Below are 23331 nucleotides of genomic sequence, written 5' to 3' on the forward strand. Positions count from 1 at the left end.
ATAGAACAAGTTTATTTTTAGTAAGAAAATTTAGGTATATGAGATTTGATGATCTAATCAAAATATTACTATATAGAACTACCTACTTTATTTTAGTAAGAAATTAATAGAACTAGTTTATTTTTAGTAAATGCTTAGTTGAATTAATAGAACTAGTTTATTTAGTTGAATTAATAGAACTAGTAAGTGTTTAATGTTTCACCTATATATGAACATATATGTTAGATATTAGATATAAATTATATGTTAGATATATATTTAATTTAGTTATATGAGATTTCATTATCTAATTAACATTTTATTATATAGAACTAGCTACCTTATTTTTAGTAAGAAAATTAATAGAACTAGTTTAGTTGAATTAATTAGTTGAACTAGTTAGTTGAATTAGTTCAATTAATTAGGTATATTCTTCGTAAGTGCTTAGTTGAATTAGTTCAATTAATTAGTTGAACTAGTTGAATTAACTGAATTAGTTGAATTAATAGAACTAATAAGTGTTTAATGTTTCACCTATGAACATAGGAATGTCGTCTGACGACGAACACGATTTCATTATGTGCGAATACTGCGAAGACCAGCGCGGCCTGTGCGGCAGAAATTTTGTAGTTGATGATAGACGCTTCAGCATCAAGCTGGATGAGAACTTCGAAGTGGATACAGTAAGTCACAACGACAAGTCTTTTTCGTAATTAAGCATGACTTATGCTTCATTTGCTTCACCTTTTAATTTTAATTTTTCACTATTCTACTAGCGTATCCCCTGCCATGCAAGAATTTTTGTCTTGGATAAGATAGGTTTCAGTCCTAACGAAACTATGGAGGTAAAAAGAGTTTACTTGAAGACCAAGCATGGTTATACCTTCAACGTCAAATTATACAATGCAGACACATACACCTATTTTGAATGCAAAACTTGGCAAGCACTATGCAAGGCTTATGCATTTGAGCCTGCTATGGTTATCACCTTTGATATTCGTCTGGAAGATGATATTGAAGGTAATAGAGACATCTGGGTCGATGTGCAGACACCTCCAGTTCTACCATTATGTGAGTTTCTCAACCATATTTATGTCTTTGATATGAGATTATTTGAACCAGTTGAATAATTAATAGATCTCAATTTATATTGACAGCTTACTTCCAATCAAGCAAACATGTCCGGCGCTTGGTAGACAGGACCGTCCACTGTCCCGGGGCTGAACTAAACTGCGAGGAGACAAGTCATTATGTTTCATGGCTTGAGGATCTTGATGCTGTCAAGACAAATTTCTTTCCTGCACTTAGAAATGTTAGTACTCGAAACGTGCGACCAATAGTGTTCGTACTGAACTACGGTCACATATATTTAGGAAAGATGGTAAGATTTCTACTATTTCTCCTCAGTGCATCTTTTGCATACATTATTTTTTTATGCTAAACTTCATTGCTAAGTATGTTACTATACGATGTTCTTCAACAGGGACTCCCGATGAATGTTGTGCCTAATTGGATCGAGACTAAAGGTACCATGAATATTGTTAGCTTACGGCCAAGATATCCTACAATGCACTTTAGTGCATTCCAGATTTCTAATAGCGAGGAATGCTTAATAGTAAAAGACTGGAGCAAAATTGTGAACGATCACAGAGAAGTACTAGGGGGCAGCAATCAGAAGCGCAACCCACGATTAGGAGACAGGTCCATCTGCATGCTCCAATATGATGAATCAGCAAAGCTATACATGTTCTATGCTATTTTACCTGAGAGAAAGCAGCAGGAGTGATTAATTAGCTAGTTCATGCTCTTAGTACTTGTCCTCTCATATCCGTGTTCTTCGTCCTGAACTTAATCTCAAAGAGTGATTTGCTTTTGTGGTGTTATGAACGCTTATAATATCATTACCATGTTGAACTCGATGATATCTTTGCTATGAAAACCGTTGGTGATGATATATATGATGCAAGAGTTTTTATATTAATTAATATGGTGATGATGATGAGTTATTATATCATTTATGAAAGAAATTGCATATTAGTTTCAACTGGATGGATTCTAGCTAAGTGATCAAGTATATGCCATATCCATATTACCTCGATCACTTAAGTAGGTGATCAAGTATATATAATATGGATATGACATATACTTGATGACTTAGCTAGGATCCACACACATCCAGTCAAACTAATCACCTGATGATTTAACAACTCATTATAATGTAAAACAATCACTAAATTAAATTGAAAACACAAAATTAAAGTAAAAATAAAAAATAAAACCAAAACACACCAAAACATTTAGTACCGGTTGGTGTTACCAACTAGTACTAATGTCCTACGCGCCCACGGAGCTGGCTCGTGCCACGTGGTTGCCCTTTAGCACCGGTTCATGCTGAACCGGTACTAAAGGGGGGGCCTTTAGTGCTTAGAATTTAGTGCCAGTTACTGAACCGACACTAAAGGCCCTTACGAACCAGTGCTATTGCCTGGTTCTGCACTAGTGTACGTACATACTATATCTTATGATAAGGCACCTTTAAGTTGCCACTGTGATATTGGTTGTGTCTTGCATATGATTTCTAGCATGTACTACTTCTAATTTGTTGAATGGCCATACAGTTTGAACTTGGCAGAGAGATATTGGTTGCATCTTTCATATGGTGTCTAGCTTGCAGTGCTTCTAATTTGTTGAAATGCCTTCTGCTTAGTTACCACATCATAGGTGTGAATATGTCACGCCATCATGTTTTTCATACATATTCCATCCTCGCATCATGTGTTTGCCATTCATCCGAGTAGTGTTCGTCAGTATCATGCATGAATGAGTTCTGAAGAGCGAATTTTATTCCTTTTTCTTATCGGTTTGACTTCACAATGCAAAATCATTACAGCTGAAGGAAATTAGTCCGGCAGTGGATGATGGTGGTCCTTCGGAGCAACTCAAACAGGGGGTCTCTACAGATTCTACTTCGCCATCCTCCCAACAAGATTCGCAAGACAACACAAGGCTGGACAGTCAACGTAGCTGTGTAGATGATGAGCACATCTCCCCTACTCCACCATCGCAGGTGCTTGCTCTAACTTGGCACTATTATATGTGGTTGCATATTGCGTATGATGTCTAGCTTGTATTGCTTCTAACTTGAATTGCATCTTCATACTTTACACATAATGCTTGTGAATATGACACATGTTCCTGTTTCTAGAACATACGTGTACATGATGAGCACATCTCCCTTACTCCACCATCACAGGTGCTTGCTCTTACTTGGAACTGTTATACGTGGTTGCGTTTTCCGTATGATGTCTAGTTTTATTGCTTCTGATTATGTTGAATTGCATCTGTGTAGCTTACAACTTATACCTGCAAACAATCACTTACCCATAAGACACATTTAACTAGGGACTGTGATATAGGTTGCATCTTGCATTGTCTTCTAGCTTGTACTGCTTCTAATTTCTTGAAATGGCACTTACGACGAGACATTTTTTACCAGATAGAGTGATATTGGTTGCACGTTCATATGGTGCCTAGCTTTCATTTCTTCTAATTTTGTTGAAATGCCTTCCGCTTACTGTTTTTTCATACATATTCCATCCTCCTATTGTATGTGTGAATATGAAACGTTGTCTTTTTTGTATATACTCCATCCTCCTATCCTGCACTTGCCTTACATCAAAGTAGTGATCGTTTGTATCATGCATCAACCAGTTATGCAGAGCTAATTTTATTCATCTTCTTGTGGTTTTGACTTCATAAGCCAATATCAGAAAATAGGAAGAAAAAGAGTAAGTTAGGGGATATTGGTGGTCCCCCGCACCGATGCAAACAGAGACTCTCTAGATTTGCCACTGCTACTGCTAATGAAGTTGAAGTCCCAAGTCTACATGATGAGTTCATCTCCCGTACTCCACCATCGTAGGTGCTTGCTCTAAGTTGACAGTGTGATAATTGGTTTCATGTTGCATATGTTGTCTAGCCTGTATTTCTTCTATTTTGATTAAATTGCACCGGCTGAGTTTATACGTTATACATGTGCATATGACATGGCTTTCTGTGTCTAGCATACACTGCATCTATCTATCATACCATGTTCTTACATCAAAGTACTGCTGTTGTGTATCCCGCATCAGTCACTCATATTGGATGCTTTTAACATGGCAGTTTGATAGTGGTTGCATCTTGCATTGATTTCTACGTTGTACTGCTTCTAATTTTTCGAATTGCCACTTATGACAAGACAGTTTTAACTTGGCAGAGTAATATTGGTTGCATCTTTCATATGGTGTCTAGCTTGCATTACTTCTATTTTCTTGAAAATCCTTCTGCTTAGTTTGCAGATCGTAGCTGTGAATATGTCATGCCGTCCTGTTTTTCTTACATATTCCATCCTCATACGGTTGTCTTACATCAAAGTATTGTTTGTCTGTATCATGCATCAATGAGTTCTGAAGAGTGATTTTATTCTTTTGTGTTGTGGGTATAGCTTGACATGGCAAAGTCAAAAAAGAGCAAGGAAAATAATATAGTAGGGAGTGCTGTTACTCGTCGGGTGAAACGGAAAAGGTTCTGCCATCGATATTCTGCTGGTACTTATAGTGCAGTAGAAGGTCCAAGTCCACCGGCTAAATCTACAAACACAGTATATCACCTGCTCCACCAGCTGCAGCATCTGCTTCTACAGTTTGATGTACACTAACACTTTCCATATTCGTTGTTGAACTAGCACCACGGCGCAAGCGGAAACAGACATCAGGGATAATGCTTGACAGATTAACAAAATCTAAAGGAGGAAGAATGAAGATCCATTTTGAGGTAGGTTTAAAAAGGCCACGTGATGCTATAGAGTCGGCCAAGTTAGTATCAGAGGCAGCTGTTGCCGTTAGGTGTCTTGCACGTATCCTCCCAATGTGGATCTAGTACAGGAATGAGAAAGACAATACCCAGTTTAACACCTTCCTTGACCATTAATCCATAAGTAATGTTATTCATCACAATTAGTAATATTGTCTTGCTCTGTCCCATACTTTCTAGCTTCCTCCTAATAAGACTCACATTCTTTTTTCAGCAGATGAGCTTCAAGTTGGATCCGAAAGATGATGCAACTAGACAAGCATGCACTCATATTTTTCAGTCTGCTCTGCGACAGTATCGGTACCACCTTAGAAAATCTCACTTTGAAGGCAAGGCTAACAATGAAATCGCCCAAACATCTCTAGTGGAATATATTACAGATGAAGACTAGACAACCCTCGTTAAACACTGGTCTGATTCAAAGTATCAGGTAGGCTATATGTATTTGATCAGACCACAAATTGAACTTGTATTTATGTATGTGCCTTACAAGTGTATCTTATTCTAGGCTAACTGTTTGAAGAACAAAACCAACCATTCTAAAGTGAAATTCCAACAGACCACAGGCTCTCGTAGCTATATTGCACACTGTGAGGCTCTTGTAAATAGCTGCTACTTCCTTCTTTTTTTGTGCCATATTGTCGTATCTATATTGACTTGTTCCAAATACAGAGGAAATCCCGTGCGGACCAAAAAGAACCTGAACCGAATGCAGTGCAAATCTTCAAGGATTGCCACACCAGTAGGATGAAGGGCATGAGCACACCAGTTCAAGCCGCTGTTGTAAGACCTTACTCCTCCTGCCTTGAACTGATTGGTACTGTGATGTGTTCATTTAACTACTTGGTTTGCAGCCAATGTCAGTTACTCTGTTCACTTTTATTCACAGTTGTCTTAACATATCATTTCACCTTACATGGTTTAAAAGAGATGAAGGATATTCTTTTGGTCTTGATCTGTAATCTAGTTGTTATGTTCACGTGCGCACACAATGATAAAATAGCATGTTTGTTTTATATCTGTTTGCCCATGATATGAATGATGTCATACTATGTTCATCCTACTTTAAACCATGTCTCTTTATCCTTAGATGTCAACGAATGTGAGGAAATAGACAATACAGTAGGCATGCTACATGGACATATGTTCCGAAAGTGATTTTATTATGTAGTTGGCACTAAAATACATGCTAATGTATTACAGTAGTTCACCAAAATAAGTTATGTATAAACGTTTAACCTACTTTGTTTGTATTTGTCTCATTAGTAACTTATCTAGTACAATAATCTACAAGTTCAAACTTTCAGGAAGCTATGGAACAAATGATTGAACAGCCACAACCACTTGAAGGTGACGAGGCTACTACAGGAACAATGTCACCTCTTGCTGCAGTGCGTAAGTATCTCTCCACTAACAGTGCAAAAAGCACTTTCCTGCGTAATTCTGGGTTGGTTGTCAAGGTAACCTCGTCCAAATCACCTACTGAAAAAAATCTTCCTGCTAGACAGAGTGATATATCTGTGCTCCAGACACAAGTCCAATCCCTAATTGACGTTGTTTCGAACACAAGAATAGTGGTTGAGAAATGTCGTCAAGATATGAATGGTTTTGAAACCAGACTATCAGATAATCGCTTCGTTCTTCAAGAGCAATGGCGGAAAAAAGGTGGAGATCGTGCTGCTCCATCAGATTCTACAGCCTCAAAAATTAGCACTCAGGTCAAATGATCTGTGCTTCTATACATCTGATGGTGCTTTTATGTGGAAGGACTGTAAACTTTATGCCAACATGCCTTTTGTTTTATGGTTGGAATTTATTTTGTTGTGATACAACATTTATGATGCTGCCTCAGGCTACAGTAATTACGACGCTATTTTTGTATAGTGTAGGTTTATCTTAGTAATGTATACGGCCGAAAGCTTCGTAGGAGCCCAACATGCCAACATTCATCGGGCCCATTCCAATTGGGCTAAAAACGATTACGGGCCGAAATTGGCATGTAGCCCACTCAAAATATCTAGGCCTAAATCAGCATAAGCTTTCACATTTTTCTGGTAGGCCTGTGCCCATAGTGGGCCTTTAACAGGCCTAAACATAATTTGGGCCCTCAGTAAAAATAGGCCGTTTGCAGGTGTAAATATCTCGAGCCCATAAAATACATGGGCCTTTAATAGACCGAAAGTGAGATTGGGCCCTGATTGTGCCAAATAACCCACTGGACTTTAACAGGCCGAAATTCGGACGGGCCATAAATGCGCCGAACTAATACACGGGCCTTTAACAGGATGGAACTTCGGTCGGGCTAGATTATCATCATTTTTATATGGGCCGTTAATGGGCCCGATATGACGTTGGGCCACATATGGCCCATGGTTTACGTCCGGCGTTAACAGGCCGAAAATGACAACAAGCCGAAAGTGGCCCAAAGCTATAGTGGGCCTCTAACAGGCCGAATGTCAGACATGGACGAATATGACCCAAATCCTTCACGGTCGTTTATGGGCTGAAAGGTTTGATGGCCTGTAAATGGGCCCAAATGAAGCCGGACCTTTAACAGGCCGGAAATACACCGGGCTGTAATTTGGCCCAATTACTTAGCGGACTGTTAACGGGCCAGAAGTGACCATGGGCCGCGTTGATGACGAGTTTAGGATAGGCCATTGACGGGCCGATTTGACAAAGAATGTTGGGCCTTTAGCTGGGACGGCCCATTATGGTCGGCAGAATCTTGTGGGCCTTTAGCTAGGCCGGCCCATTATGGTCCGCAAAATCTTGTGGGCCTTTAGCTGGGCCGACCCATTATGGTCTGCAAAATCATGTGGGCCTTTAGCTAGGCCGACCCATTATCGTCCGCTAAATTTTGTGGGCCTTTAGTTGGGCCAGCCCATTATGGTCCGCTAAATCTTATGGGCCTTCGGTTGGGCCGGCCCATTTAATCTTTGTGGGCCACTTTTGGGCCGGTCCATGTGTCAACATATCATAAGCCCATCTCGACCGTTGGATGAGTGACACCTGTGCCATCGTGGAGCTGACGCGTGGATCCGTCAGCCAATGAGAATTTTACACGTGGAAAATCGGCATTGGTCGTGGCTGTTAACGGGTTATCGGATCCAAAATCCGACCCGATAGCTTAAAGGTGTTCCGTTACGGTGGATGCCACGTGTCGGTCACCCTTGATGAAAGCACTTCTATGACGCGTGATTTATCGTCATGGAAGTGGACACTTCCGTGATGATAATTTTGGCAATGTCATGGAACACTTCTATGATAGCACAGGTATGACTATCTTGATTCTGTCATAAATTTGTCATGGATGGACATGCATGACAGAAAACGCGACCTACTGTGACAAACACGTATCATCATGGAAGTGTATTTTTTTGTAGTGTTGGCAACTGGATTTGGTGTAATCTTTGCTGGAATGGGGGCTTTGCGTCGTACAGCTGGTGCTATGTCAACTAGCATAATCATACCGTTTGCTGTAGTTGGGGTCTGCTGAGTTGGGGCATCAGAAATGACCAGTGTAGTAGGGCTAGAGTCTGCTAGAATTGGGGTATTTTGTGGGCCAGGTGATATTGCAACTACACCTAATGGGCTATTTGATTTATCAGGTGCCACTACCTATTCCAAATACTTTGCTTGTGCTCCTCCATGATCAGCAATCGCCCTCTTCCTTTTGAACATCTGATACACAAGAACATCATTTGAATGGATAAATATGGTATGATGACAGATGAGTACTGAAAATGTATAGGCAGGGCGTATTCACATACATGATGTGTAAACTAAGCTAATGGCAGTTCAACAAAGTAGAAGCAATGCAAAGCATCAGTTGCAAGATATGTGCGAGCAATGTAACCTTGGAAAGTTAGACCAAGTACCTTGATGGGTGAATAAGATAGGGCATCTTCCTCTGACTCCTCCACTAGAGAGCTACATTGACTTAGGTCTCCCTCTAGCTCAGAATCACTATTAGGATCATATTCTGAGCATGAATCTGTAGGTGGAGAGTGTTTGCATTGCATCCAGACTAGATTCTAGTCCCTTAATGCCAAGTTTGACAGCCATGGCATTGTTCTGCTTTATTCTTTTCATGCGTGCAAGCTCATAATCATTATGATGTTGTTCATAATCTGAGATTCATGAAAACATAAAAAGTAGTCAGATTATCTATGGAATGCATTGCGGATTCAACTCGGAGAGTGTCTTCCTATAAACCCCTGCATATGCAAAGTTCACCTCCCCAACCGTGCTAACCAGACCACACATAGAAATACAAACCCCTTATGTCTCTATAACATGTAGGCACACATTTCAAAACTTAAGTAGGAACATTAGAGTCATATGAAATTCGTATTTGAACAAATAAACTAAGCAATTATGAGTGGCATAATGTTTAGCTTCAAGGGTGGAGTGTTGGTAGTGCAACACAAAGCAAGTAGGCAGATTGTATTCCATGTAAAAGATCGAAACCTATGTAAAAGCTGGAAATGACACTTTCTTTCTATACAATGCAGTGTTCGTTACCCACACATGACGGAAGAGATCACATAGAGAAATACTATTCACTCATGTCTACGGTTCCAGTATTTAGAAACAGGGTGGTTGACCCTAAAATAATATTGACAACAAATATGACAAGGCAAGCATAGATGTAGTGAATCAATCATTTACTTGTGAGCTTACTAGGACAAGTATGCAGAATTGTCACTGCAGTAAGAGACCGTCCAAAATCTGAATGAAGAAGTTTATCTAGAACTTACTGTTTGCAACTAATCGACGTGAATAATTGGATATTATATCGAATGAGTAAGAAAGACAAGTAAAATTGTCAACAAACCTGGCTTGCGGTAGTAATCTAGGTCAATGTCACTACGACCAACAATCCAAAATGACTAGTTTCTGTTCTGAGGGCCGGAATTTTGAAAACCCTGTGAACTTTAGAGGTACTAAAGATTACCGAAATACATCTAAACCATTAAGTGTAGGTAGCACTAAGCACACAACAAACCCTAAAGACAGTCCTGCCTAATGAGTAATGAATCAATTAGAAAATGGGTGATGAGGAGTGGCTGCTGAGTGTTGAGGACGTATTTCAGGATAAATCGGGTTGTCTTGGTGGGTGCTGCACGCCTGAGCCCTGAATGCACTGGGAAGGTAGGCACGGCGGCGCGCCCGGGCAGCGGTGACGCTGATGGGCGAGCGGCTCCTGACCTCCTGTTAGTCTGATGTCTCCTCCTAGAGTCATGCCGTCTGGGGACGGCAAGTCGCCGACGAGGCAGGCGGCTGGGGGCGAGTAGAGATCAGAAGCGCACAGCAGAACAGAGGGGAATCGGGGCCTGGGACGACCCAAAATCCCAGGGTGGGCCGACCCACCGTGGGCACCCTGTAGAGATACAACCCGAGCGGCGAACATGCATTTTAGAAACTAATTTAGGAACATTTAGCTGACCAATTAAACAACTCTGTTTTAATAATATCAAATTCGTATTTGAACAACTAAGCTTGTTTAGCTTGATGGGTGGAGCAATGTTATTATGACACGAAGCACATATTCCGATCGTATAGTGATCATAAAAGGGGGAAACTCTAAGCATATTTTTTTTAGCAAAAGAGGGTTTCCCCTCCGATTTCTATTAAAGAAACCACCACGGAACCAACATGATCAATTAAACCCTAAGCATGATCAATTAAATCGTATTATGGCTGTGCCATGACAGATTTGAAGCTGCAAACCGGAGAAATGTTATTTAGCATCCATTGTTTGCTTCGAACTAAGAACTAAATTCTAAGAGCTGAAAATAAAGTAGAGTAAACAAGTTAAGATCTATTTTCTGGTTGAGATCAAAAAGTTGAGGAGATATGAAGTACCACCTCTCTTGCGGCGCCGTGTAGGCATCGGGGGTGCGATGGTTGTCGGTGGCGTTGAAGCAGATCTGCGACGGTAGACGGGTGCATCGAGGGATAAGTCTCGTTGCGGTGGAACAAAATTCGTGTGAGCGGCCCCGGCAAAGAGGACGACGGTGCCGATGAAGCAAGAGGACGCGATGCAAGGCTATTCGTCCGTCGCCGTGGATGAGAAATGTCCATCTCGTTAATATTTGCCCAGAGCGATTTCGGGCGAGGAGAGGGTGGTTGGCGCCCATGGTTGGCGCCCATAGTGTATGAACGAGGCTGACAGGTGGGGCGGTTGTGTCACGTCTATTTGAAGTTACAAACCTACCCCTATTGAAAATATTTGCCTACATCGATTTCGGCCGACTCGAGTCTGTTTTGCCGCCCACTGTGTATGAATGGGGAATGGAGGGAGAAATAGAGGTCTTTCGGACGAGCTTCTATCAAATGAGTTTTGCCGCCCATGTTTGACGCCCACCGTGTCGGAATGGGCTCAGAGGCGGTCGTGTCACATCTAACTGAAGTTACTAACCTACCCCTATTTTGATCAGTGGAAATCGGGCTGATGGATGGTCTGTGTAATGGGTAGACAGTAATTTCCATCTCCCAAACACTTGGCTTTGGGAAGCCGACATGGGAGTGGACATTTTGCTGCTTCTTTCGAATTTTGGGACAATAAGCATCCACATTTACTGTCGGTGTCAAAACCGGCGGATCTCGGGTAGGGGGTCCCGAACTGTGCATCTATGGCAGATGATAACAGGAGGCAGGGAACACGATGTTTTACCCAGTTTCGGGCCCTCTTGATGGAGGTAAAACCCTACGTCCTGCTTGATTTATTCTTGATGATACGAGTATTACAGGAGTTGATCTACCACGAGATCGGAGAGGCTAAACCCTAGAAGCTAGCCTATGGTATGATTGTATGTTGTCCTACGGACTAAAACCCTCCGGTTTATATAGACACCAGAGGGGGCTAGGGTTACACAAGGTCGGTTACAAAGGAGGAGATATACATATCCGTATTGCCTAGCTTCCCTTCCACGCCAAGTAGAGTCCCATCCGGACACGAGACAAAGTCTTCAATCTTGTATCTTCATAGTCCTCGGCCGAAGGATATAATCCGGCTGTCCGGATACCCCCTAATCCAGGACTCCCTCAGTAGCCCCTGAACCAGGCTTCAATGACGATGAGTCTGGCGCGCAGTGTTGTCTTCGGCATTGCAAGGCGGGTTCCTCCTCCGAATATGCCATGGAAGAGTTTGAATACAAGGATAGTGTCCTACCCTACAAAATAAGTTCCACATACCACGATAGAGAGAATAATATTTCCACAAATCTAATCGGCTGATACGTTTTGGCAACATGACATAATGCCATGGCTCGGCGATTATTCGAACCGTTTTTCTTTAACCAGCCTCGCACATAACGCGAGGCGGTTTCTTGACACGTCTTGTCAAAGCAGAGATCGTGTCCCCCTTATTACGGGATTCTCATCAATACGGGCGTGGGTAACCCAACCGCGCCTAGGACTCCTAGATTTTGGGCAAGTCCCAAACGGCTACGGGGAGGACGCTTGATATTCACCCTCTTTATAAAGGGACAAGGCTTTTACTTTTTTCCTCCCGTGCTCAATCGAATCCTTCCCCCGCCTCGAGTTCTAACACCCAAAGCCCAGGTCAAGTGGTTCGGATCACCAATCATGTCCGGATCCAGCCTCCAGGGCCGGTGGATGCCTTCCTCCGTCACGGAGGAGGACATCAAAAAGTTGAGGGAGGCCAGATTTCTGACCGCTGAGATTTCACACAGGCTGCCCGCCCAAGGGCAGGTCATCCCTACTCCTGAACCCAATGAAGACGTCGTGTTCATCTCCCACTTCCTCCGAGGACTAGGCCTCACTCTGGATCCCTTCGTAAGGGGTTTGATGTTCTATTCGGGCTTGATTTCCACGATCTAGCCCCGGAATCCTTTCTCCACATCTCGGCATTTATTGTCGTATGTGAGGCCTTCCTCCACATTACCCCTCACTTCGGACTGTGGCTCAAGACCTTTGATGTGAAGCCGAAGATGGTCGAGGGGTAGTATGCAGAGTGCGGGGGTGCATTAATAAGCAAGATTGCCGGAGCTCTGTGGCCAAAAGGTTCCTTTCCAGAGGTGTCCGGATTATGGCAACGGGAGTGGTTGTACATCACCGCTCCTAGAAATGCCAAGTGGGTAGCTTCCCCTGCCTTTCGCTCAGGCCCTCCACCAGAACTGATGTCATGGATCAGTAGGGGGCTGAGTTGGGGTCCAGCCAAGGATGTGCCCATATTGCAGAGCCGCATCCGGGATCTCTTCGAGGGAGATTTTAGTTTGGTTATGGTAGTGCAAGTATTGCTGGTTCATCGAGTCCAACCATGAAAACGCCGGCCCCTCCGCAGAGTTCAAACCAGAAGGACCGCACACTATTCAGAATTTCCTCGGCCTGACGCACGAGGAGATGTATAAATCATTCTTCGGACCCCAAATAGAGTGTCCAGATAATACCGAGGACGTGGGCCAGAGTAGCAACCGCACCGCCGACCAAGTAAGTAATCCTCTAGCCGAACACACCGTCTTTCATTTATCATGATGTCATTCTGAGAAATCGCTCTTCGACCAGGACTGGCTAAGAAAGGCGAAGATGATTCAATGTTCGGCCCCCCTTCCTGAGGGTTTGGACAATTTGGTACTGGAAAAGATGCTCGAGCTAGCACCTTGCCCGCAGCCCTCAAAGGAAGATAAAGGGGGGAATAATGAGGACGAAAGCGGGCCCCCATCGTTACCAATTCCAACCAAGCGAATGAGCGCCTCCGCGAGGGAGGATAACCAAGAGGAAGATTCTGACCTTCTCTCGCTCCGGGGAAGGAAGAGGACTGCCTCTGAAGATCTGGAAACCAAGGCTTCCAAACGGGAGAAGAAGTCTCCAACAGAGGGTCCTGCCTTGGGGGGTGCTCTTGCCGCACAAAGTCCGCACGGGGATCAGCCCTCTAACGAGCCGTAGGTGTTCAAAAAATACTTAACAATAAAGATATTCTACCTTACTTCCGAGGAAAATAATCGAAGCATTTATCTTGCAGTTTGGATCTTAGCTCTTCTCAACACAGCTCGTCTTTAGGGGATCTTCTTCCGGAGATGATGGAGAGAGAAACGCCTCCCCCGGACTCCCCCGCTCAAGAAGTGGGCGATCTTGAAGTGTCGTCACGGATGGCCTCTCCGGATCCGGCGAGGCCAGAAGATAATCCTATAGTCGCCCGAAGTCCTCAGTATCCGGCTCTTGAAGAGGTCAAACAAAGGATTCCGGCGCCGTCTGGTATGCGGTCGGACATACTGAGGAATCTGCTAAAGCGAGCGACCATCTCGGAAGAACACCGTACGTTGATGGGTACGGTGATGGAAAGGATTTCGTCTGCCGAAATTGGGTTGCATGATGCCTTTATGAGTCTACTAACGGGCTTTGAGGTACGTAAAATGATATACATTTGCGATAGTACCACACATTTTTAGGTGGGAAAGCTTTGTTTTTGCCACTCTAGTTTTTGCCAACTTTGCTTATGCCACTCTAAAATTTGACATCTCACTTTTGCCACTCTTAGCTTTTGACAATACATCACAAATGCCATTCCATGGAAAAAAAGATAATTTTTCATTTCACTTTTGCCACTCTTAGCTTTTGACATGTATCACAATTGCCACTCTAATTTTTTTGCTTTTGCCACAGAATGACAAAAGTGATATATTGTCAAAATCTATGAGTGGCAAAAGTGAAATGTCAAATTCTAGACTGGCTTAAGCAAAGTTGGCAAAAACTAGAGTGGCAAAAACAAAGTTTTCCCTTTTAGGTGTGCCTGTGTAGATAGTAGCCCCTGAGGCTCTGGTTGTTGCCGAGAGTGGCGGCAAACAGAGGATCATAGTCCCATGTAATAACCATACTGCTTGTATGTGTAGGTGGTGGAGGCTCCGGTGGCTAGCCGGACTAATGAGTTTTCTGAACTAAAGCGGCAATTGGATGCGGCGGATGCCGACATCGAGCTTGTTAACAAGCGGCTTGACGAGGCACAGGGTAAGTGATGTTTTCTGGTGAATGTCCCATAGTAAGAGTAGCGTGATGCCAGTATCTTTAATATGTTTTGACTTCAGATGGAGCTGCCACCGTGGAGACCCTTCGGGCGGAACTAGCCCGAGCCAAAGAACAAGCAAGGAGTAGTAATGCGGCTGCTTTGAAGGCGGCCGAAGAGTTAAGAGCTGAGAAGGCTGCGCATTGCGAGAGCAAAGAGAAGATGGCCAAGATGGCTGTAAAGTTAAAAGACACTGCCGACCGTTGCCAGTTCCTTGAAGAAGAAAACCGAGCGAAGGCAACGGACCTCGAAAAGGCCATGATGGCGACCAAAGACATCCGCTCTGCCATGAGAGCGAAGAAGGAGTTGTGTGAAGCCGGTGATATTGTGGCTGGGAAGCCCTTTTTTCTGCGGAGGAAGTTCGGAGATCTGCGGTATGCCCCTCTCAATCGAATGTGGAGTTCGGCAGACGCATATCTAGATTTGACAGCGAGTGCTGTCGTTGCGGCTGAATACTTCCGAGATCAAACAGATCGTGAAGTGGACAAGCTATTCTGGTCGCAGTTTAACGTTCCAGAGCATCCGCTTCCACTAACTGATCAGCTTGCCGAATGGGCCGAACTTAATAGATTGTCCAGACTCGCCATGAGGTTCGTCGTAGATCATCTGTGGCCGGAAAAGCCGAAGCCGAACAACTATTTCAGCTTAGTGCAGCAGTTTCTTAGCGCGGTGCCGCGCATCAATGCGATGAAGAGGTCGGCGTGCATAGAAGGCTCGCGGATGGCCCTTGCCCGTGTCAAAGCATACTGAGCGGAGATGGATGCTACCACTGTTGCGGCGCAGGGTTCGGCCATAGGCCGAGTGGCTGCCGAGCACTATTTTGAAGAAGTTCTTGAGGGTACTCGTTTGATAGAGGCCCAGTGCTCGAAGAATATTATGTTTGAGTGACATGTATTCCCATTGTAAAAACAACGTTTTATTGAATTTGTCAAGGCTGTATTTATACTTGTGCCCAAAAGTATTGTGATGCCTCCTGTGCGGCCGTTTATGTATACATGTATATAACCTGAAAGATTGCAGTCATCGGCTTCAGCCCCCACGCATATAATGCGGGGGTGTTCGCAGAAGACGCATATTCACACTTAATCCGACGTCTTGGTCCTAATAAGGAGGTGATAGCGCAGCGAACTAGGCAACCGGACTATAATTCTTTAACACTTTCACTTAGCCATAGGAGTTTGACAGTGGGGCTGCTATATAGCCCCTCGTGGCTCTACACTCATCCGGATTCGGGGTGCGTACATGCCCGGCCGGGAAACGGCCCTTCGTTAAGGCGGAGGAATTCTAAGATTCTGATAGGTCATCGTGTGGTTGACCAGTCTCGTGCTATATCATGACAGTCAGTTTTCGGCTTTCTCTACTGAGGTGCTCGTCCGGATGAACCAGGGCATAATCGCAGTAGTTCTCCTGGTGCCGCCTTAGCCGATAGAGCAGAACGTAAGGTAGAAAAACACAGGAGCCAAGCAAACCAAACATTTGACCAAAGACATGATTCGGAGCTGATGCATATAAGGCCAAACTCGCGACGCCGAACACTCCCTAAGGTTTTCGGTCTTTATGGTGTAAACCGAGCCTAAACAGTGCCCTTTGTAAGAAGCCCCGGGTGTCCAGGTACATGCATTATTCTGACGTGGCCACATGCCAAGACGTCAGCATCCTTCTGAATTGTACTGAGAATCCAAGGGATGTGTATCAACAAGAGACAGTAAAAAAGGTTGACGCAGGGTCTTAATCTAAAAAGAATCCTTGGAACGGGTCCCTGCTGCATGTCTGCGCTTGTGTCTCCGATGTGCCATATCCTGGACGGGTGTAGCACGATGGTCATCTGTAAAAGAGAGGAACTTAGGTGAAAATTTGTCGTGCAAAAAGGTAGGTTTAAAGAAACCATGTACAGTTCAAGATGAGTAAAAATTGCCACTTGTCTGCTTGTGTTAAGCCCCTTGTATTTGTAATAGGGGTGTGGCCATCAAACCTGTATGAATTACATATAGATGCGCCAGACTCATCTAATCGTATTCGTGGTCTTGACGACCTATCGAATGCTTTAGTTGGTGAGGCCGCTTTAGTGTGCGGCTGCCAAGGCAGCCGCATTCTCTTCGGCGCGCAGGGATCGCTCAATATTTCCATTTACTGTGATGATGCCACGTGGACCGGGCATCTTAAGCGTGAGGGAAGCGTAATGCGGTATTGCATTAAAGTGAGCGAAAGCTTCTCGTCCAAGTAGTGCTTGATAGCCACTTTGGAACGGAGCAATGTGGAAGGTTAAATTTTCGCTATGGAAGTTATCGGGGAGGCTGAATATAACCTCTAGTAGCAGGGAGCCCGTGCAATGAGCCCCTGGGCCTGGCATTACTCCTCTAAAGGTAGTATTATTGTGGCAAATTTTCGTTGGGTCTATCCCCATTTTGCGGATTGTGTCCTGATATATCAGGTTTAGGCTACTACCACCGTCCATCAGAACTCATGTGAAGTGGTGTTCGTCAATTATTGGATCTAATACCAAGCCAGCCCATCCTGCGCTCCGGATACTTGCTGAGTAGTCCTGATGGTCGAAGGTGATCGGTTGAGACGGCCAGTGGCAGAACTCCGCGGTGATAGGCCCTTGGGCATATTTATCTGGGAGGGCCGCTTTGTTTCTCCCCTTTATCACGTGTAACATGTTTACTGTTTTGACTTATGGTGGAAATTTCTTCTGTTCCCTAGTGTTTTGCTTGCGAGGCTCATCCTCGTCTTCGCTTGGTGTATCCTTCCCCTTATGTTCGGCGCTGAGCTTGCCGGACTACTTGAAGACCCAACATTCTCTGTGGGTATGATTTGCAGGTTTATCGGGGGTGCTATGGATCTGACATATTTGGTCCAGAATTTTGTTTAAGATGGACAGTTCATCTTTGGCGCCTTTAGAGGGCGGCTTTTGCTGACCTGGCCGAGATCTTCTGAATCCGGCGTTTACCGCCGTGCTCTTCGGGCTGTCTTCTTTATTCCGGCGCTTATTATTTTTGCTGCGTCGTGATTTCCCGTTTCCGTCTCTAACTTCGGATGTACTTGGGTCACTGGTGCTGCATCGGGCTAGCCAGCTGTCCTCGCCCGCGCAAAAGCGGGTCATGTGGCTTGTTAATGCTGCCATTGTTCTCAGCTTTTCTTGGCCGAGGTGTCTGGCAAGCCATTCGTCTCAGACGCTGTGCTTAAAGGCTGCCACGGCTTCGGCGTCCAGACAGTCGACTATTTGGTTCTTTTTAGAAAGAAACCTGTTCCAAAGCTTTCAGGCTGACTCTCCGGGTTGTTGAGTTATATGACTCAAATCGTCCGCATCCGGAGGTCGGACATAAGTCCCTTGAAAATTCGCCCGAAAAGCGTCTTCGAGCTTTTCCTAGCTTCCAATGGAGCTTTCGGGGAGGCTTTTAAGCCAGTGCCGAGCTGGCCCTTTGAGCTTGAGGGGTAAGTACTTGATGGCATGGAGATCATCTCCTCGAGCCATATGGATATGGAGGATATATAGTCCTGAATCCAGACCCCAGGGTCTGTTGTTCCAACGTATGCCTCTATGTTTACGGTTTTGAATTCCTCTGAAATTCATAATCCAGCACCTCGTCAGTGAAACATAGGGGGTGTGTGGCACCCCTGTATCTGGGTGTACCGTGGTGTTCGGATGTTTGTTGTGTTGCATCGTATGCTGGAGCGCGCTTGCGTGGTCCATAAATAGATCTGGTTGCGCCGTCCTTTTGATGTGAGCCCTCATGTGGATCGCGTATTGGCTTATGTGTGGCGTAGTTTGCCACTCTATGTTGGCCGTGAGGTCGTCTATCCGGCCGGATGGCTGTTTTAATTTTTTGTTGCTGGGGATCTAAGGCCTCCTCATCGAATTCAGGTAACAACTTCCGCTTTGGGTAGCTCTTGGTGTGGCGATTACCGCCGTACTTCACTGCTATGTTGAGTACTTTACTCCTTCTGATTCTGAGCGTGTCTTGCACAGCCTTGAGCCTTTGCTTCTACTTTTTTAGACTCCTCGCGGTGGCAACAAGCCTTTGATGGGCATTCTGTTGCTCCGGGTGTCTATCCGGTGTGATGTCGTCCGGATTATTATCTTTGACAGAGTCGGGTTGTTCCGTTTGATTCTCTGTGTTGCCGTGGTCCGGCGACAGTTGACCCTGCTCTAACGCTGGGTCTATATGATTGTTGTTTCTACCGAGGCGGGGTTTGGGGCGGTGCTTACGTCGCCGCTTTGACTGCTTCTCGAGGGGACAACCCTTCGTTGCGTCCTTCCGTTCCTCGTCGTCGTTTTCTTTTGGTGTTTCCACCATGTATACGTCATGTGATGAAGTGGTTGTCCAGTGCCCTGTGGGCAGTGGTTCCTCTTCGCCTCCCGCATCGTCGTCCATACCGTCGATGTCTTCAGAGTCGAAGTTGAGCATGTCGGTTAAGTTATCGACAGTGGCTACTAAGTGGGTGGTGGGTAGGCGGTGAATTTCTTCGTCATCCGCATCCCAATCCTGCCGGACAGAGCCTGGCCAGGACTCTCCTGACAAGGATAGAGACCTTAATGAGTTCAGTATGTTGCCAAAGGGCGAGTGCTGAAAGATATCTGCGGAGGTAAACTCCATGATCGGCACCCAATCGAATTCGATAGGAACGGGCGCATGCGGTTCGGTGTCCATGGCCGGAGAAGGATCTGCAGTTTGACAACACGTCTCTCGTGAAGGGTAAGGTCGATATTCGGCTCGATCGCCGCTGAGGACACGGCCTCCGTGATGGGGTCTATCCACTCGTCCATGGATGGCGCAACCGGTTCCGAATTGATGCTCAGAGCGGCTGCCAGTGCGATCTCTTGAATACGGTCCGGTGGCAAAGCTAAATCGTACCCGTCGTGACCGTGTGGCGCACAAGGCCGGGGCTCGAATCCGTCGAATATGAAGTCTCCGCGGACATCGGCCGTGTAATTTAAGCTTCCAAACCTGACCTGGTGGCTTGGGGCGTAACTTTCGATCTGCTCCAGATGGCCAAGCGAGTTGGCCCGCAGTGCAAAGTCGCCGAACACAAAGATCTATCTGGGGAGAAAAGCCTCACCCTAGACTGCATCTCTATCAATGATAGTAGGAGCCATCAAGCCTAACGGCGACGTCACAGAGGAACTCTCAATGAAAGAACCAATGTCGGTGTCAAAACCGGCGGATCTCGGGTAGGGGGTCCCGAACTGTGCGTCTAAGGCGGATGGTAATAGGAGGCAGGGGACACGATGTTTTACCCAGGTTCGGGCCCACTTGATGGAGGTAAAACCCTACGTCCTGCTTGATTTATTCTTGATGATACGAGTATTATATGAGTTGATCTACCACGAGATCGGAGAGGCTAAACCCTAGAAGCTAGCCTATGGTATGATTGTATGTTGTCCTACGGACTAAAACCCTCCGGTTTATATAGACACCGGAGGGGGCTAGGTTTACACAAGGTCGGTTACAAAGGAGGAGATATACATATCCGTATTGCCTAGCTTGCCTTCCACGCCAAGTAGAGTGCCATCCGGACACGAGACGAAGTCTTCAATCTTGTATCTTCATAGTCCAACAGTCCGGTCGAAGGATATAATCCGGCTGTCCGGATACCCCCTAATCCAGGACTCCCACATTTACCTTGGCAACTAAATTCGAATCCATTTTGTATTCCTATATGAATCTTTAAAAATCATTCTATATGTTTTTATAAATCATTATATGTGTTTTTATATATGAAATTGGTTTACAAATGCCGATACTCAAATTCAGAAACTAGAATCCAGTTTAAGGTGAATTCGAGTATTTCGAACACTTCATGTCCAACTCAAATGTCAAACGCAGCATAGTGTGTACTCCCATTTAGATATGTACACAAGCGATGTATCAAGATTCAAATACCGAGTCAATCAACCAAGACTGTACAGAACTAACAGACATATAAACACTTACAGAGTATATGGATCAATAATATCAACTAACATACATAAGCCAGGCCGCTATACTTTTTTTTGGCAACAACAACATCCTTTTTTGGCCAGCATCTTGACCCTTTCCGATGCGTGCCACTTATGGTCCATCTATACTACTACTATTGCTGAATGCACATTCAGCCCGATTGGCATATTTGTAGGTCTGGCACAACAATCCAAATGAAATGTCTCCGAGTCTTATCAATTAATACAGACTTGTGCTCAAATAAAATTACAAACCAGAAAAAAACAATAATTACATGATCTCTAAAACAAATGGTTTGAGTTATTACATGAACAGACAACACAAAGGTTATTCAACTATGGAAAGAACATTTCACCTATGATTTACCAAGTAGGAATTTAATTTCCTTTTTTCCTTCAGGACCTTAACAATCTAGTCAGTCTCAGCTTGCTTCATTTTGAAATCCACCAAATATTTAATGGTTGTCTGGAGTACTACTTGTGATTGTGTTGTTTGCTTCCTCAACATGTCAATTTCATCTCTAAGTGCAGAAGCAGAATCTCTTTCTACCACTAGTTTAGCTTCTAGAGCATCAGCAGTTGGCAATTCATAATGCACGATTGGGCCGGTGCCACTACTGTGGGATGATGCAACGTCCATGGGGACCTCGCTCTTTGATCTTGGGCTAACCTGTTTTGCCCTTAAAGTTCCGATTGGATTCAGAAAAATTCAAGTTAGCAAAACATCTCAACTGGGAGTTATAACAGCAAACCAGTTAAACAAACAAGGAATTAAAGAGTTTCTATTGGATGCTGAAAAGTAGTTATTAACATCATTGTAACCCGCTGTTGCAGTAGCAAAGCAGTTAAACAAACAAGTAGATATTTAAGTTAAGGTAAATAGGTAATTCTTAACAGTAAGTATCAAACACATAGATAGGTGCATACTACAATATGATTAATAGGCTATGCCATTATGTAATCAGTAGCAAACTAAATTAAGCCAAGCAACGTAATTGAACAATTTTGCAATAAGTGGCTAACTAAAATTCCGAGAAGTAGGTAACTGAACTTACGCTAGTTCTTTGTATAGGCACACTGCAACTTATTTTTCGCTTACAAGGTTGTACGAAGGAGTCCATGGCATCAATTGCTTGGATACGCAGCCCCAATACTTCTTTCTTCCCACACTGCATGGGTAAGTCGAATGGTTAATCTGGTAAGATGGTGCGTCCTTGATATGTTATATGAGGACGTGTAGTCAGACTAGTTGTAGCCAAACACATCACACTGGCTTTTACTGTATATTTCATGCGATTACTTTTGGCATATCAAGATCTAAGCAATCTACAATAGGATGAAAGACTGTCATCCTTCACATTATTGGTGAACTCAATTCATAGAAACAAGCAATTCAACCATTCTGTGGGTAAATCGAAAGCGCCACTGGAATATTTTTCAATATCCAATCATTCGCGCAAAAAGGGGTGATGCCACCATAGGGGCTGGTATGGCGCCCGCCTCAGGTGGCTGGAAAGTGTGCACCTAGTTTGAGTCATGCAGGTTGGCCCATGCTAGTTTTGTTCGTCCCAACGCACGATTAGGCAATGTAAAAAATGAAGAAAAATGTTTCAATTTGGATGGGCCAATAACATAAGTGCAAGGGAGGCCCTATAGCAGGCTCGCGGCCCAAACGAGCGCCTCCCATATCGATCGACAGCAGGAAAAATCCCAATTCATTCGCTCCAGCCTCCAGTCTGGTTCGCTCCTAACCTAGCCGCCGCTGGACAGACCGACACAACACTTCCTCGCGTCCTTGTTGGAGGGCGGTCGCCGGGCTTCAAGCGAACGAAAGGACAAGAAGATGAAGATCCAACCCTGGGTGTAGCCTGCGTGGGAGGCTGCGGCGGCATCACGGGCATGGCATCGAGCTTGCACAAACGGACAGTGGCAGCTTGCAAGAGTAGCTTGCGCAACGAGCAGGTACATCACATCCCTGATTATATCTAATTCAACTCTTCAATTTCTGGCCAATAGTTAAACCTGACTGTGTTCTAAAACTGCTTGTAACTAGGGAATCTATGAGAAAATGAAACCAATTTCTACTTATTTTATAACTCCCCCAATCAATACTGAACTGACTGAATCTGATGTATCTAATCAAGTTTCCGGTGCAAACATACAAGCTTATGTTGTTCTTGATCCTGAAGTGTCTAATGAACAGACTGCTAATGAAGGATTTGGTGCAAACATTTTACATGCTCCTGGTGAAGAACATATAGTGTCTAATGAGGGATCTAATGCAAGCATTTTGCAAGATCATTGAAGGATTTAGTGTCTAATGATGATCTACTATGTTGAGAGAGACAGAGATTTGCAGGCATTGATGACAGGCAAATTATAGTGCATTTGAATAGCTTGAGGAAACGACAAGGCCATCTACCAGAAAGTCCCCGTATCATGACAACATAGCATAAATACTTTTCTAATCTGTTGTTTGAAACTATTGGCATACTTGTGCAGGATAGATATATTGATATGCAGTTTG

The sequence above is a fragment of the Triticum dicoccoides genome, chromosome 7A (assembly GCF_002162155.2).
Source record: "Triticum dicoccoides isolate Atlit2015 ecotype Zavitan chromosome 7A, WEW_v2.0, whole genome shotgun sequence".
In the NCBI taxonomy this organism is placed as follows: domain Eukaryota; kingdom Viridiplantae; phylum Streptophyta; class Magnoliopsida; order Poales; family Poaceae; genus Triticum; species Triticum dicoccoides.